Genomic DNA, 15,134 nt, shown 5'->3' on the forward strand with positions numbered 1-15,134 from the left:
ATTGCAGCATCTTGACACAGGTGGCAGCACTGGTGTGATGAACCATGCGGCAAGCAGCCACAGAAGAAGTTGGGCAGCAGCATGAAAGTTGTCAGGGTGCAGGAGGCCTAGCAGTGGTGGTCCTAAGGTAAATAAATATGGGGCTCATGAGGCAACTCCACCCCCTCATCCCCTACCCCCCACCTTCACTTGATTTTTAAGCATATGTGTCGCATCACCTTATGCAATCAGACAGTGGATGGGGCTTAAAGGGTAAATGTAAAGGTTCCCCTCGCACATATGTGCTACAAGCGGTACTCATTTTCGTTTCAAAGCTGAAGAGCCAAATCGTTGTCTGAAGACATCTCCGTGGTCATGTGGCTGGGCATGACTAAATGCCAAAGGCACACTGAACGCTGTTACCTTCCGACCAAAGGTGGTTCCTATGTTTCTATTTTTCTACTTGCATTTTTACATGCTTTTGAACTGCTAGGTTGGCAGAAGCTGGAACAAGTAACAGGAGCTCACTCCATTACACAGTGTTATGAATTTGAAGCGCTGAATTTCTGACCTTCTGATAGACACACTCAACGTCTTAGCCACGGAGCCACTGCGGCCTTGCAGGGTGAGCTTAACTACAGCTTATTTTTGGGATAGGGCTTATATTAGACACAGATATGAAAATCGGGCTAGAGCTTATTTTGGGGTAGATTATATTTTCAGGGAAACATGGTACATATTGTACAAAACCCAAATTGAAACATGAAAAAAAATGCTCATCTGATTTTACAACAGTCAAATTCTAAGCCATAGTTTATAAACCAATGATTTCACCAAACTGGCTGCCAAAACAAAAGGAGTCTAAATGTAATTAAGCCCTATACTTTTCAGGAGATATACATCTTTCCACCTTCATGCTTATAGTGCTAGGAATGCCCCATCTTCCTCTCACTTGTAACAAGAATTTCTCCTCTTTAAAGTGGCCTTTTCCTTCCAATTTTAGAAGTATGGAGTTGCCTCAAAGTCCAAAATACTCACAGCATGACAAACTTATATTCATAATCAAATTGGTCTGGATTAGGCACATGGTAGAGACAAGGAGAATTGGCAGTTCTGCTGCAGTTGAGGATTTCTAAGGTACAGCGGCATAAGGTGGGACACAGCTCTATGGCTAGGTTTGACCTCTTAAGAGGCACTAATAGAATCCAAAGGAATACAAGATGGGTAGCGGAGGAAGTAATATATTCCATGCTGCACATTTGACTCCAGGCTTGGAATATGGCAGCTAAGAGTGGAATTTATCAAGCAAACAATTATGCTGTTACCAAGCAACCGCTTCTACATATGTTATATGTCATTCCACATGGAGGCTGCAGGAGAAGGCCACCACATTCTAAGAGTTCTATTTGGTTGTAACATCATTTTACCATGATTCCTGACATAGAATTGTCAGAGCTATGGCAGCAAATAGGAAGTGGTCTCTTTTATAGATAATGAGTTGATTTCATGAGATCACTTTTTTGGGCCAGAATTACAGTGGGGTCGCAGTCATATATTTCAATGGGAAAATCAGACTGTAAGGCCTGGCTATCATTCTCCAACTACTAGAACACATCACTGCAAATTTCCTAAAGCGAAAAAAAGGGGGGGGTGGGAGTTAAGCAGTGGAGGGAGGAGGATAGGAGGACTTAGACTTACAGCACTCTTAGTATATTGCCCCTAACAATCTGTATCCTTACTTTTTTGACATCGGAAGGATGGAAGGCTGAGACAATCTTGAGCCTGTCAGGATCAAACTGCCGACTGTGGACAGATTTAACCTACAATAGTGCATGTAAGATAATCATTCTCAGAAGAAAGGGCATAATGGAGTTAACTATTTCCTCCTGGGTACTTTTCAATTGTGACATCTGAAAAAGGGTATCAGTGAGGAAATTCTTCCCCCTTGGCAAGTAGCTGTATGAACAACTGTGGGTGCTCTTTCAAGGCTGAAAGGCATCACCCAGAATTGGTAACAACCTAAGGGACAATAGAAAACTGTTTTCCACTCATCACCCTCTTTAATTTTTACTTGCTAGTACGTTTCTCTCAAGTCCAGCTTAGTGAACACTCTTCCCATTAACAGGTGTCTTTGCATGCCCTTCATAAAGGTCAGAGGCAGTGACGTGCGGTGAGGTTTATGGCTGGTGAGGCTGGTGACGTCATCAGGAAGGCGGGGAATGGGACCACGTGTGCTGGAGGCTCAGGCTGCCTCAGCCTCCAGCACACGTGATCCCATTCCCCGCCTTCCTGAGCGTGCTCTGCCGGCTCACGCTCCACAGTCCTCGAAAGCGACTGGGGAACGATGAGAACCTTCCTGCCTCTGCTGGACTTTGCGCGCTCCTCACGACTGCATATTGCAGGAAGGTTCTCGTCGTTCCCCAGTCGCTTTCGTGCCTTCGTCATCCGGGAGCGCCGACAACATTTCTGCCTCCGCCCTCCGCAGCTCCCGGGCGCGCCCAGACGGAGGTAGCCAGAATGGTGCCGAGGCAGTCCGGTGGGCGAGCGACTGAGGATCAGGCTGCCTCGCTCGCTCTTTCGTCCACCCGGACCGCCTCGGCGTCGCTGTGGCTACATCTGTCCGGCCGTGCCCGGGAGCTGCGGAGGGCGGAGGCAGTATTGTCGGAGGCAACCCAGCGTGCGAAATCCAGCAGAGGCAGGAAGGTTCTCGTTGTTCCCTAGTCGCTTTCGTGCCTTCGTCATCCGGGAGCACAGACAACATTTCTGCCTCCGCAGCTCCCGGGCGCAGCTGGATGGATGTATATAATATTATAATATTATATATATATATATATATATATATATATATATATAGATAGATAGATAGATAGATAGATAGATGATAGATAGATAGATGATAGATAGATAGATAGATAGATAGATAGATAGATAGATAGATAGATAGTATATAATATTATATACTACTATTTCATGAAGAGAGGTGAGGCTCTGCCTCCCCTGCCTCTCCTGACCGCACGTCCCTGATACATGTTTTCCTCACAGACCCCATTAATCCCCTGAAAATCCATGCATAATCTCAAAGACCAATCTTTCTTTTCTTTGAAGAGCACTGGAACTGCTATCTTAGATTTTATTGATTGGATGAAGCTCCTAGCTAGATTTTTTATCCATGAAGCTTCTGAGCTTCTCCATCTCTCTTGGGATCATTGAATACATCTTTGGTTTGGGTAATTTCACCCCAGGCAGTATTTCAATGGCATAGACACTGAGGTGATGGGGAGGGGTAGTATGTCTGATTCTCACTCACTAAATGCTTCAGATGCTACCTCCTGGCATGCTTTTGGAATGGTCAGCTCCCCATTAATAATAACACATCAGATGGTTCTCCAATTTGACTCCCACAATCTCGATTTACAAAGTCATTTAAAAGTAAGTAATATTCCAAAAATACAAAACAAAGAGGATAAAAAGGCAAGTAAAAAAATCTGGATTGGAACACAGAAAAATAAAGAGCGTGACTCATCCTCATCAAAAGCCACCACATATCTTCGAAGCCCTTTGCAAAACCAATGGAGTTGAAGCTATTCAAATATCTTATGGACAAGGCCTAGATATTTCAGTAATCAAATTTTTTTTCATATGCCCCCCCATACTGCAAAATATTTCCCAGAACATAATTTAAACTCTAAAAAGTGATCAAGTCCAATTTATATAAGTAATTTTAAGTTCAGATGCACATTTATTTATTTATATCCCACCTTCATTATTTTCACAGATAACTCCAAGGCAGTGACATATCCAACAGATCTTCCTTCTCCTATTTTTCCCACAACAACCCTGTAAACCCTCTCAGAGGTTGGGGCTGAAAGATTGTAACTGGCCCAAAGTCACCCTGCTGGTTTTCATAGCTGATGGGATTTGAACTCACAGTCTCCTAGTTTCTAATCTGGTATCTTAACCACTAGACCACACTCATTTATTTAAATCATAACAAAATTAAAACATTTAAAGCAAAATAAAATTAAAATATTTAAAATTAAAAAATTTAACTAAAACACTTTTTTATAGTAATCTTTATTGGTTTTACATTTTCTTTTTAATAAGACATACAAATGCAGCTTTAAACATACAAACCCTGCCCACATATACCATAGGTTCCAGCTAAGATAATGTTCCGTTTCTCCTTTGTCCCACAGCCAACCCGTCATTCTGTCCATTTCTGCACATTCATAAATCTTTTTAATTATAACATCTTCCGATGGTAAGGTAGTAGATTTCCAAAATTGTGCATAGGTTATTCTTGCGGCCACAATTATATGTAGGCTCAAGTGCCATATAGATTTACTCATGTTTTCTGGTTTTATGCTTAGTAAAAAAGTCTCAGGTTTCCATTCCATACTTGCCCCGGTAACCTCTCTTAGCCAATTTTTGTGGAAGAAGGGATGGCGCATTCTACCACGTTTGGTGGCCCTGTATTGAGGCCACGTAATACTGGAGAAAGATTCAAAATTGGCTAACTAAAACACTTTTTAAAAGTCTCTGAGATGTAGTGGCATCAATGAAACAAAACCATATTTATATAGGAAAAATCACTTTAATTACAGTATCAATTCTGTCAAATGTACTTTATTTTTTGAATAAGTCACAACTAGGTAGCTTAAGACTGTATGTTTGGCAACTGGCTCACATTTATGAGAGTTGCAATGTCCAGAGGTCATGTGATCATCTTTTGTGACCTGACAAGCAAAGTTACTGGGCAAGCCAGATTCACTTAACAACTGCTATTAACTTAGCAGCTGCAGTGATTCATTTAACAACTGTAGCAAGAAAGGTTGTAAAATGGGGCAAACTCACTTAACAACTGTTTCACTTTGCAACAAAAATGTTGTGCTGAATTGTATTCTTAAGTCAAGGACTACTTGCACTCCAAATATTACATATGGACTTACGTTGTTAAATTTACATGTTTTCACATGCTCACCAGGGAGTGGTTGCCTGTAGGAATAGAGGAAACGTTACGTAAAGATATGTGCAGTAAAATGCCATGATCTCAGTAGCTGGTTACCTTGAAAATACCTATGAGCTCACCTAATTAGCAGAACCAGATGTGGGAAGAGAGGAAAGGTTACATACAGACATGCGCATTAGATGTCCATGAGCTCAGTGACCGATTACTTCAACTGTTTATTAGAGATAGGCCATACCAGGGAGTTATGTGGAGTTTCTACCTTGGCTGGGATGGTCTGTAAGATTGATAAGGGAAATAAGAGAGAATGTACCAATAAGTGCACTTCATCTTACAAGACCCCTCAGAGGTAGGTATGGTTTGCAATCTGTCTCACCAGCAGCAAAATGTACAAGAATTTAGATTCTTGATACAGGAGTCAGGTGTTACAGCACCTGAGGCATGCATAAGGAAGCTGGCTGGAGAGATAGGGAAACAATGTCCTTGGAAGATAGGACATCCGGGCGTCTCAGTGCTGTCAAGCAGTAGAAAAATGTGGCTCTAAAGTTTTGGCAGGACAACAATTGACCACAGAATCTCCACCTGATTATGATCAAGTAAAAATTCTTCCCCCCAAATCATCTGTAATTACACTTTCAGCTCCTCATGGAGAGGTTAATTCTTCTGCTTCTCCATGGTCAGAACAATTAGCAAAAAAAAAGGGGGGGGAGATATGTTTTCTGTCTGTCCACCTAAATTGATTCTACAAGATCATGAAGTAATTGGCTTAAATAATTATTTTTGTTTTCCCTCTGGTCAGGAAAAGTCTGTTTTCTCTGTGCCTGCCACTTCCTTCCCCCCACCTCCCCCTGATCAGAAAGAATATGTGACTGCTCCTGGCAAGCCTCAGCAAGCCTTCTCTAATATAAGGGAGAAGGCTACTGAGCCATATCATGATTTTGTTAACAGATTGCAGGATGCCTTTAAACAACAAATAAATAATTCTGAGGCTCAGATGGAGTTGTTGATGTTTTTAGCGGAGGAGAATGCTACTTCCGAATGCCGAAGGGCAATTATTGGTCTTGGGAACGATCCTGATTTGGCAGATATGATTAAAGTATGCCAAGATATAAGAACAGCCTCTTGTCGAACTAATTTGGAATGCCGTAATCCAGGGAGGGTTATGTCTGCAACCTCCCACGGCCTTTTCTATCAAGGGTCGAAGCTAAAAGCAAAATGTCCAAAGTTATTTCGTTGGTTGATTTATACATTCATTTAGTCCTTTTTTGATTCAGATTTATGTTGCAGAATTGAATCCTTTTCGTAAGCGTTAACCAATGGCTTTGTTAAATCATTATATGGATGATATTTTAATTGGAGCCCCAAAGATACAACCTAATTGGCTTTCAGAAATAAAAAATGATTTAAGAGTTTATGAATTGTAGATTGCTCCAGAAAAAAAAAAACTTCATGAAATGTTACCACTTTTTTTGCTCCAGTTTTTCTTTGTTTAAATGTACACGAAAGTATTTTGCTAATTAATTTATGGCAGTTGTTAGGGACCTTTACTTGCGTTCGTCCGTATTTTTCTCTGCCGGTATATATTTGATTTATTGACCAAAGGAAAACAGTCTGGTGATCTCGTGATTTTTTTCCCACAGCCCTTGCCACAATTGAAAAGATTAATGAGATTTTGAGCATTCCATTTGTGGATCGTATAAATTGTCAGCTAACTCTTTTGATGTTTTTTAAACTGCCTACAGGAATGTTAACTGTATTAGAAGACAAAAATACTCCATCCCAAAATGTTTTAACCTTGGGACATACCCGAGTTTGTCGTAGAAATTGGACTGATTTGATTAATATTATTTTTCCTATTCCAAAATCTGATTTTCAATTTTATTTTCAGAATAATTTATCTCTTCAGTGTGCTTTAACTGACTATGTGGGCTGTATTTCATATCATTTGCCTATTGCTTTCATTTCTCTGCTTTTGCGAGCTTTTACTGTTTTTTTAGATGGAGGGCGAAAGAGAGGAGTAATTGCTTACAGGGACTCTCATGAAAGTTTCCTACCCTGCAATACAGTTGTTCCTGCAATACTTAGAATTGTTTGTTGCTATTTTAGCTTTTTCAATCTTTTTTCAACAACCTTTAAACTTAATTTCTGACTCTCATTATGTTTGTCAACTTATTCTAAAAAGGTGCTTACATCATATCCAGGATTGATTTTTAGTCTTATGGCTTTGTTTTTTTTAACTTTGCAGCAACTATTATAAGACTGAAAGCATTTATATTTTGTTTCTCACATACAGTACATTTCTCCCAAGACCTCTTTTTTAAAGCAAGAGTTATGCAGATGCTGCTGTTCATGTTTTATCTACTTTCTTTTCAGATCTATTTTTTAATTACTCTTTTTTTTTATCAGAATGCCAGAAGGCTGGCACAAGCTTGGCATATTCCACTCGACCAGGCCAAGCAGATTGTTTCATCTTGTCCCCAATGTTCTGGGGCATCCCCTTCTGGGGACATGGAAGTTGATCCCTGTGGTTTGGCCTCTAATCAACTATGGCAAATGGATGTCACCTATGTTCCCTCTCTGGCTCCCTGGAAGTATATTCATGTTTCTATTTTTACCTATTCAGGAGTGTTTTGTGCCACATTTCAATGAGGAGAAACAGTTAATCATGTTATTTTTTATCTTTTTTCAGCTATTACTATTTGGGGTCAATTTTTTCCTTTTTAAAAACTGATAATGGCCTATATTTCATTGGCCTTTTTGTAATTTTGTACAACTTGGAACATTGTTCTAATTCATGGGCTTCTTTACAATTCCACAGGTGAAGCCATTGTGGAATGTGTTAATTGGTCCTTTAAGGACTGTCTTCCCAAACAATAAAAAAAGGAGGGCTCTCGGGTACCCAACAATTTGGCGTACTCCAATTTGGCTAATTTGGCGTGGGTAATACAACAGGTTAAAAAGTTTGTTTGCCTCCCCCTCTAGAGGGACGAGGATATGCTGTGCTTGCTTCTACAGGTCTTTGTGGATTCTAACACGTAGTGTTCATCCAGCTAAGGATATTGTGGTACCAGTCCCCAAATCCAGTTCTAGAGATGACCAAGGTGCCTTGACAGATGGCACAGTGGCCAATACGATCTTGTCGGACCAGCTGTTCAGTCATGTGAATAATCTGACCACCATAGCACAAACAGTGCTGCAACAACGACAAGAACTTATGCGCTGCTATTTTTGTGGTTTTAACTGCCAATTCCTTAGTCATCATTTGTTTATGTTAACAATTGTTAATTGTTTCCCTTTAGCGATAGCTGCTGTCATCTCACCCAAAAACTCATTTGAACAGAGACTGAAGCAAAAATTTATGGGTGCAGCTAACATTATACAAACTGATGTCTTTTGCTTATCTGAATCATATGACATGGAAAATGTGCTTTCTACATGTTTGGTTCCTGTTTGTATCCTGTCTGCAGTAATTCAACACTTCAATGGTTTGAGTAGATTGCTATTGAATGAGAACTTTAACTATAAGACTATACCTAGTTGGCGATTGATTGCCTATGAGCCACCCGCCGATGCAATTGCTTTGTTAAACCTGATAGTAGCAGTTCCTGAAAATACAACATACGTAAAAGTAGTTAATTGTACATCTCCAAATAAAAAACCTCACTGTCTTCATATTAGTTCACCTGCTTTAAATTGTACAGCTTTTGAGGAGATTCCCTTTCACTTTGCTCATGTTTGGCTCCCGCAAGGATGGTTTTTTACATATGGTCAAGAAACTTTTAATTACATTCCTGCTAATATTAGTGAAGCACAATGTTGCCTTAGCTAGTTAATTCCTGTTCTACTTTTCAAACAGCAAGTTCACTCCAGACGTTTTTGATGTGAAGTCACACTAGATAGTAGTTGTGACTCTGAGATAGCTTTGCTTAATAAAATAGAATATGTAGCATTGGCTGCATTTATAGTGGGTGTGCCAGGCTTGTTGCTCATGCTCATTTTAATATTAATGCTGTTGTATGTAATTTGGTAAAAATAATTAATGCTACTTTTTTAGCTATTTTAGTAATTAATGTGCTGTTTCAATTTTTAGGTGACTTAAGAAATACCCAGCACCAATTTAACATTACACAATTTGGCCTCTGACTTGAAAATTGATATTTTAGGATCCTGGTGGAAAAGCTATTATTGGGAAATGTTGTACATTATAGTTATCATTTGTGCTATTTTGATTAGTGGGTGCTGTTTTATTCGGTGTCTTCCCTCCCTTTGCAAAATATGGGTATCACAGCTTTTCTTCCTAAACCCTCTCCTGCATTGCCTCAGGGTCAAGTATATACCCTGTATAAACAATTGCGAGGATGTTCCTCTCCTGATTATGACCCTTTTATTAACCCCTCTTATGATGCCTTGTCAAACAAAACAAAAAAGAGTGAGATGTAGGAATAGAGGAAACGTTACGTAAAGACGTGCAGTAAAATACCATGATCTCAGTAGCTGGTTACCTTGAAAATACCCATGAGCTCACCTACTTAACAGAACCAGATGTGGGAAGAGAGGAAAGGTTACATACAGACATGCGCATTAGACAGCCATGAGCTCAGTGACCGATTACCTCAACTGTTTATTAGAGATAGGCCCTACCAGGGAGTTATGTGGAGCTTCTACCTTGGTTGGGATGGTCTGCAAGATTGACAAGGGAAATAAGAGAGAATGTAGCAATAAGATGCTGTTGCTAGCCCTGCTTTTGCTTTGCTTGTTAAAACTGTATAAAAGCCAAGTAAACTCTGTGTAAGGCAGACAGACATTTTGGACACCACTGCTGTGATGGATTTCTGAACCCTACAGTTGCCCAAACCCCAGGAAGTTTAAACTACTGTCATTGGCTGGCTGGGCTGCTGGAGCTCCTTAATTTACATGTTTTCACATGCTCACCGGGGATTGGTTGCCCAAACCCCGGGAAGTTTAAACTACTATCATTGGCCAGCTGGTCTACCAGAGCTCCTTAAAAGGTGAGCTCCAGCAGCCCAACCGGCAGAGCACCGTCACTTACTGTTGCAATAAAAAGTGCTGAAACTCACTCACACCTCTCGCTTGCTGCTTCTCGCCGATCTAACACTGGCAATGAAGGACAAAGGGACCTGAGAACTTTCGTTGGACAAGCAGCCATTTCGCACAAGGACCAAGACCATGCACCACAGCCTGAGATGGTATCACAAGCATCCCTTGCACCAACAATCTTCGACCCGCAGATGGAGGACTGACACACATACATGGGGCAATTCCGGATGTTCCTGGAAGCCAACAACTACCAGGACCAGCTGGACAATAGGAAGCGGGCATTATTCCTAACTTTCTGTGGAACGAAAATCTATAAGATGGCACAGACATTGATTGCCCGAGCAGACGTAGAGATCGTCGCATGGACAATCCTACAACTCGTCCTGAAGACCACTACGTGCCATCTGCCGCCCCCATGGTGAGCCGGAACGAGTTTTACCACCGGCGTCAAGGGGAGGAGAGCCAGTGAATTATTTCATGGCCAGCCTCTGAGAAATTGTGACCCAGTGCAAATTCATCAATCCAGAAGAAATGATGAAGGACCGGATCATCCTAGGAACAAGAGACCTCTCCTTGCAAAAGAAACTGCTAATCAGAAGGGAAGTCTCATTCAAGGATGTGGTCGAGGAAGCCCAAACAGCTGAGTCGTTGAATAACTTGGCAGCACACATAAGGAAAACCAGTGGGGTACACCAAACATTCAGGGAACCCGACTGGGCATCCGAAGTTCTGAAGTATGATGATGAAGGGGACGATGTCAACGTCATCCACCGCGTATACTCAGAGAGGAGGCAAAGCACAAGGGACATAGAGGGCAGGCAGCCACGTTGCTCAGGCTGCATGGGATTCCATTCAAGAGTGGTGTGCCATTTCCAGGAAGTCATCTGCCATAGATGCCAGCAGAAAGGCCACATTGCCGAGGCGTGCAGAGCATCCCATCCCATCCCATCCAAGACCCACAGCTCTGCAGAGGAGGCAAAACAACCCATGACCCGGCCAACAGCAGAATAGGCGGAGAGAGGAACAGTACCAAGCCCAGAAGGAGATCCATCACACCACTGTGGGCCACTCAGACACCTACAAAGGGGAAAAGTTCCATGCCACAGTGACCATTGAAGGGGGACCATGCAAGTTGGTGCTGGACACTGGATCATATTTTACGATCGTGTCCTGGCAGACCATTAAGAAATTGAACCCAACAGCCAGCAAGAAGCTCCTCAAATCACCAAATGTCTGGCTCAAAGACTACTAGGGGAACCAGATCCAAGTCCTAGGGAGAATGGAGGTTGAGGTGGTGTTCCACGAATTCCAGTGCCATCTGCCCCTCATGGTCATTGCCAGCCACCGACTGTCCCCCTGGGGCTAGCCATCACCGGCATGCATTGAATCTCACCCGACGACCTGGATCCGCTACTGGCAGAGTTCATGGACGTCTTTGACGGGGGCCTAGGTAAATATATGGGGAAAACCATTTCATTTAACCTAGACACCCATGTAACCCCCATCAGTCTCAAACCTCGAAGAGCCCCTTTTGCTCTATGGCCCAAGGTGATGAGCAATTGGACAAACTAATTGCCCAAGGAATCCTCGTGCCAACTGACCACACGGTATGAGAAACCCCAATAGTCACCCCCGTGAAGCCAGATGGTTCCATCTGCCTCTGTACAGATTACAAGTGTATGCTGAATAAGGCCTTACAGCAAAGCGCATACCGGGTGCCAGTTGTGCAACATCTGTTGCATTCCCTAGGAAGCGGGAAAATATTTGCCAAACTGAACCTGGCCCAGGCATACCAACAATTGCCGGTGGACGAAGCCACCGCAGAAGCACAGACGATTGTGACCCATAGGAGGGCCTTCAAATGCACCAGACTGCAGTTTGGAGTTAGTGTAACCCCAGGACTGTTTCAGTGTTTAATGGAGCACTGCAAGGAATCCCGGGGGTGGTGCCATACTTTGAAGATGCATTCATCTCAGGGGATTCCATAGAGCAGATGGAACGTGTGTGCAAGACTTTGGGGAGGTTCAAAGAGAAGGGACTTAAAGTGAAACCAAAGAAATGCAAAATTGGTGTGAGGCAGGTAGAGTTCCTGGGATACCTCATAGATGGGTCTGGTATCCACCTCACCAACATCAAAGTAAAGGCCATTAAAAATGCCCCCACTCCAAGGAACAAGACAGAGCTCCAAGCTTCTTAGGAGTATTGAACCTTTACAGTATATTTTTTACAACAGAAGGCCACTGTTGCTGAGCTGCTGCAGAAGCTCCTGGGAAAGACAGCACCGTGGTCCTGGGGACAGAAGGAAGACCGGGCCTTCACAGCGGTAAAAGAGCTCCTATCCTCCAACAGTGTGCTTATCTAGTTCAACGATACTTTGCCGGTTCAGATCACCTGTGATGCCTCCCCCTTTGGAGTTGGAGTGGTCCTCAGCCACCACTTACTGGATGGATTGGAGGCTCCCATAGCCTATTACTCCAAGACCTTGTCCCCGGCTGAACGCAACTACATCCAGATTGACAAGGAACCCTTGGCTGCAGTTGCAGAGATCAAGAGATTCCATGAGTATTAGAACCACCTTGGACTTCTGCTCCTTCCGACAAAAATTGAAGACTCACCTGTTCCGATTAGCTGGCCTGGCATAATTATAAATGTTACAACTATGAACTCCTGGTAGTATACTCTCATCTGGTTATTTTAAGGGTAATGTTTTAATTTTTAATTGTTTTTAGGGCTTTTAGACCCATATTTATTCTTCTGTACAGTACTCTTAATTTTAACCTCCTCCACATATATACGTATATTTATAGTTATATTTATATTTGTATTTTATCTGTTATTTGTTGTGTGGACTGTACACCGCCCCGAGTCCCTTTTTGGGAGAGGGGGCGGTTTAGAAATGCGAAGAATAAATAAATAAATAAATAAAATAGTATGTGTATGGCAGACATTTCAAATTTGACATGGACCAGAAGTCACTGCTGGGGCTCCTTTCCAGGAACCAGCAAACCCTACTGTACATGTCCCCAAAGATGACCAGATGGGCCATTTTCCTCACAGCATATGACTACAAGCTGATCCACCGCCCAGGGAAGGACATCAGCCATGCCGATGAACTCAGCTGTTGCCCATTACCAGAGCTGGTGGAAGACCCCACCACCACCACCATGGTACTGCTAATCGATGTTGACCCAACAAGCCCGGTCACCACCAGGGACATCGCTGAGCACACACAAAAGGACAAAGGGTTGCAGAAGGTTCTGAATTGGGTGTTGAGGGGGATGGCCACAGGAGAAGCTGAGTAAGGAGTTCCAGAGCTACCAGAGTAAGCAAGCAGAAACTATCAACTATCAATGGATTGGTAACTGGCTGACCAACCGCACACAACGTGTAGTCCTCAATGGAACTGCATCTACATGGAGGGAAGTATGCAGTGGAGTACCCCAAGGCTCTGTTTTAGGCCCAGTACTCTTCAACATCTTCATCAATGATTTGTATGAGGGAATAAATGGGGAACTCATCAAATTTGCAGATGATACCAAGCTGGCAGGAATAGCCAACACTCCAGAAGATAGGCTTAAGATACAGAAGGATCTTGACAAACTTGAACACTGGGCACTATCTAATAAAATGAAATTCAATGGTGAAAAGAGTAAGGTTCTACATTTAGGCAACAAAAATGGAATGCACAGGCACAGTATAGGTGGTACCTTGCTCAGTAGTAGTAACTGTGAAAAGGATCTTGGAGTCCTAGTGGACAACCATTTAAATATGAGCCAGCAGTGTGCAGCAGCTGCCAAAAAAGCCAACACAGTTCTAGGCTGCATCAACAGAGGGATAGAATCAAGATCACGTGAAGTGTTAATACCACTTTATAATGCCTTGGTAAGACCACACTTGGAATACTGCATTCAGTTCTGGTCGCAACGATGTAAAAAAGATGTGGAGACAGAAAATGAAGACCTTAAGGATATCATGAGTACAATCTTAGCAGACTATATTAAGAGAGACAAAAATCAGCTGTGGTGGGATATGGATCTAGTCTATAGGATAAATTCAGCATATGCTAGAAGTCATAATGTTCCAAGGGAGGTACATGTTAAATTTCTCAGGAGACCACAAGGGATGAGGTACTTGGGATCCAAAGGGAGAGACCATTGAAATATAAAGATGAAGAAATCACCATCCTTAAGCAGATTCCAAAAAAGATAAGAGAGAGAAGGAGGAAGTATTCCTCCTTATCAAAGAAATTATATAATAAAGGAGTCTGGTTTAAATGGTTATTGCCAGAAGGAATGTTGATCTTTTGGGAGGGAAATAGGATTAGAATCAATACAGTGCAGGAGGCGGAAGCCTTCACCAAAAAGAATTTTCTCCTCCAAGAGGACGAACATAGCAAAGATAGTGGGAGGGGCAGCATGGTGCAGGATAAGGAGGGGGGGCTGAAGGGTCCTTTGGGGACATGGAGGAAGAAGCAATATCGAAAAGGCTCAGATCATAAAAATAAAAGTATTTGAAATAAATAGCAATTGATGATACTCTAGAAAGTGACAAAGGAAAATGAATGAACACATGGTTAACATTATAGAATAAGATCTTGTTTTCTGCTTATCTTTTGTATTTTGTTTTTAAGATTGTAAAAATTGTGAGTATTGGATGGGTTACTAACACCAGTGTGGGAGCTACCAAAAATTTTTGTATACCCGTTTACCTTTCCCCATATATGTGTAAAAACCAATAAATTTTTTTTTGGGGAAAAAAGTGAATACTTGGGATCAGAGGTGGGATTCAAATAATCTAACAACCGTTTCTCTGCTCTAATGACTGGTTGGGTGGGTGTCTCTGGGTGGCATGACAGCCTCCTGCAGCACTCTGCCAGCCAAAATGGGGCACAATAAATTACAAAATGTGGGCTTGGATTTGAAAAAATAAAAGGCTCAGGAAAGAAAAAGAATGAAAGTGTAAGAAAGAAAGAAAGAAAGAAAGAAAGAAAGAAAGAAAGAAAGAAAGAAAGAAAGAAAGAAAGAAAGAAAGAGAGGAAAAGAGAAAAACAAGGATAACCGAAAAAAATGACTTCCAACTTTCTTTGGTACAGATATAAGTAAAAAATATATTAAACGCTTACTCTAAGATT

Source organism: Natrix helvetica (genome assembly GCF_964273705.1).
Source record: "Natrix helvetica genome assembly, chromosome: Z".
Lineage (NCBI taxonomy): Eukaryota > Metazoa > Chordata > Lepidosauria > Squamata > Natricidae > Natrix > Natrix helvetica.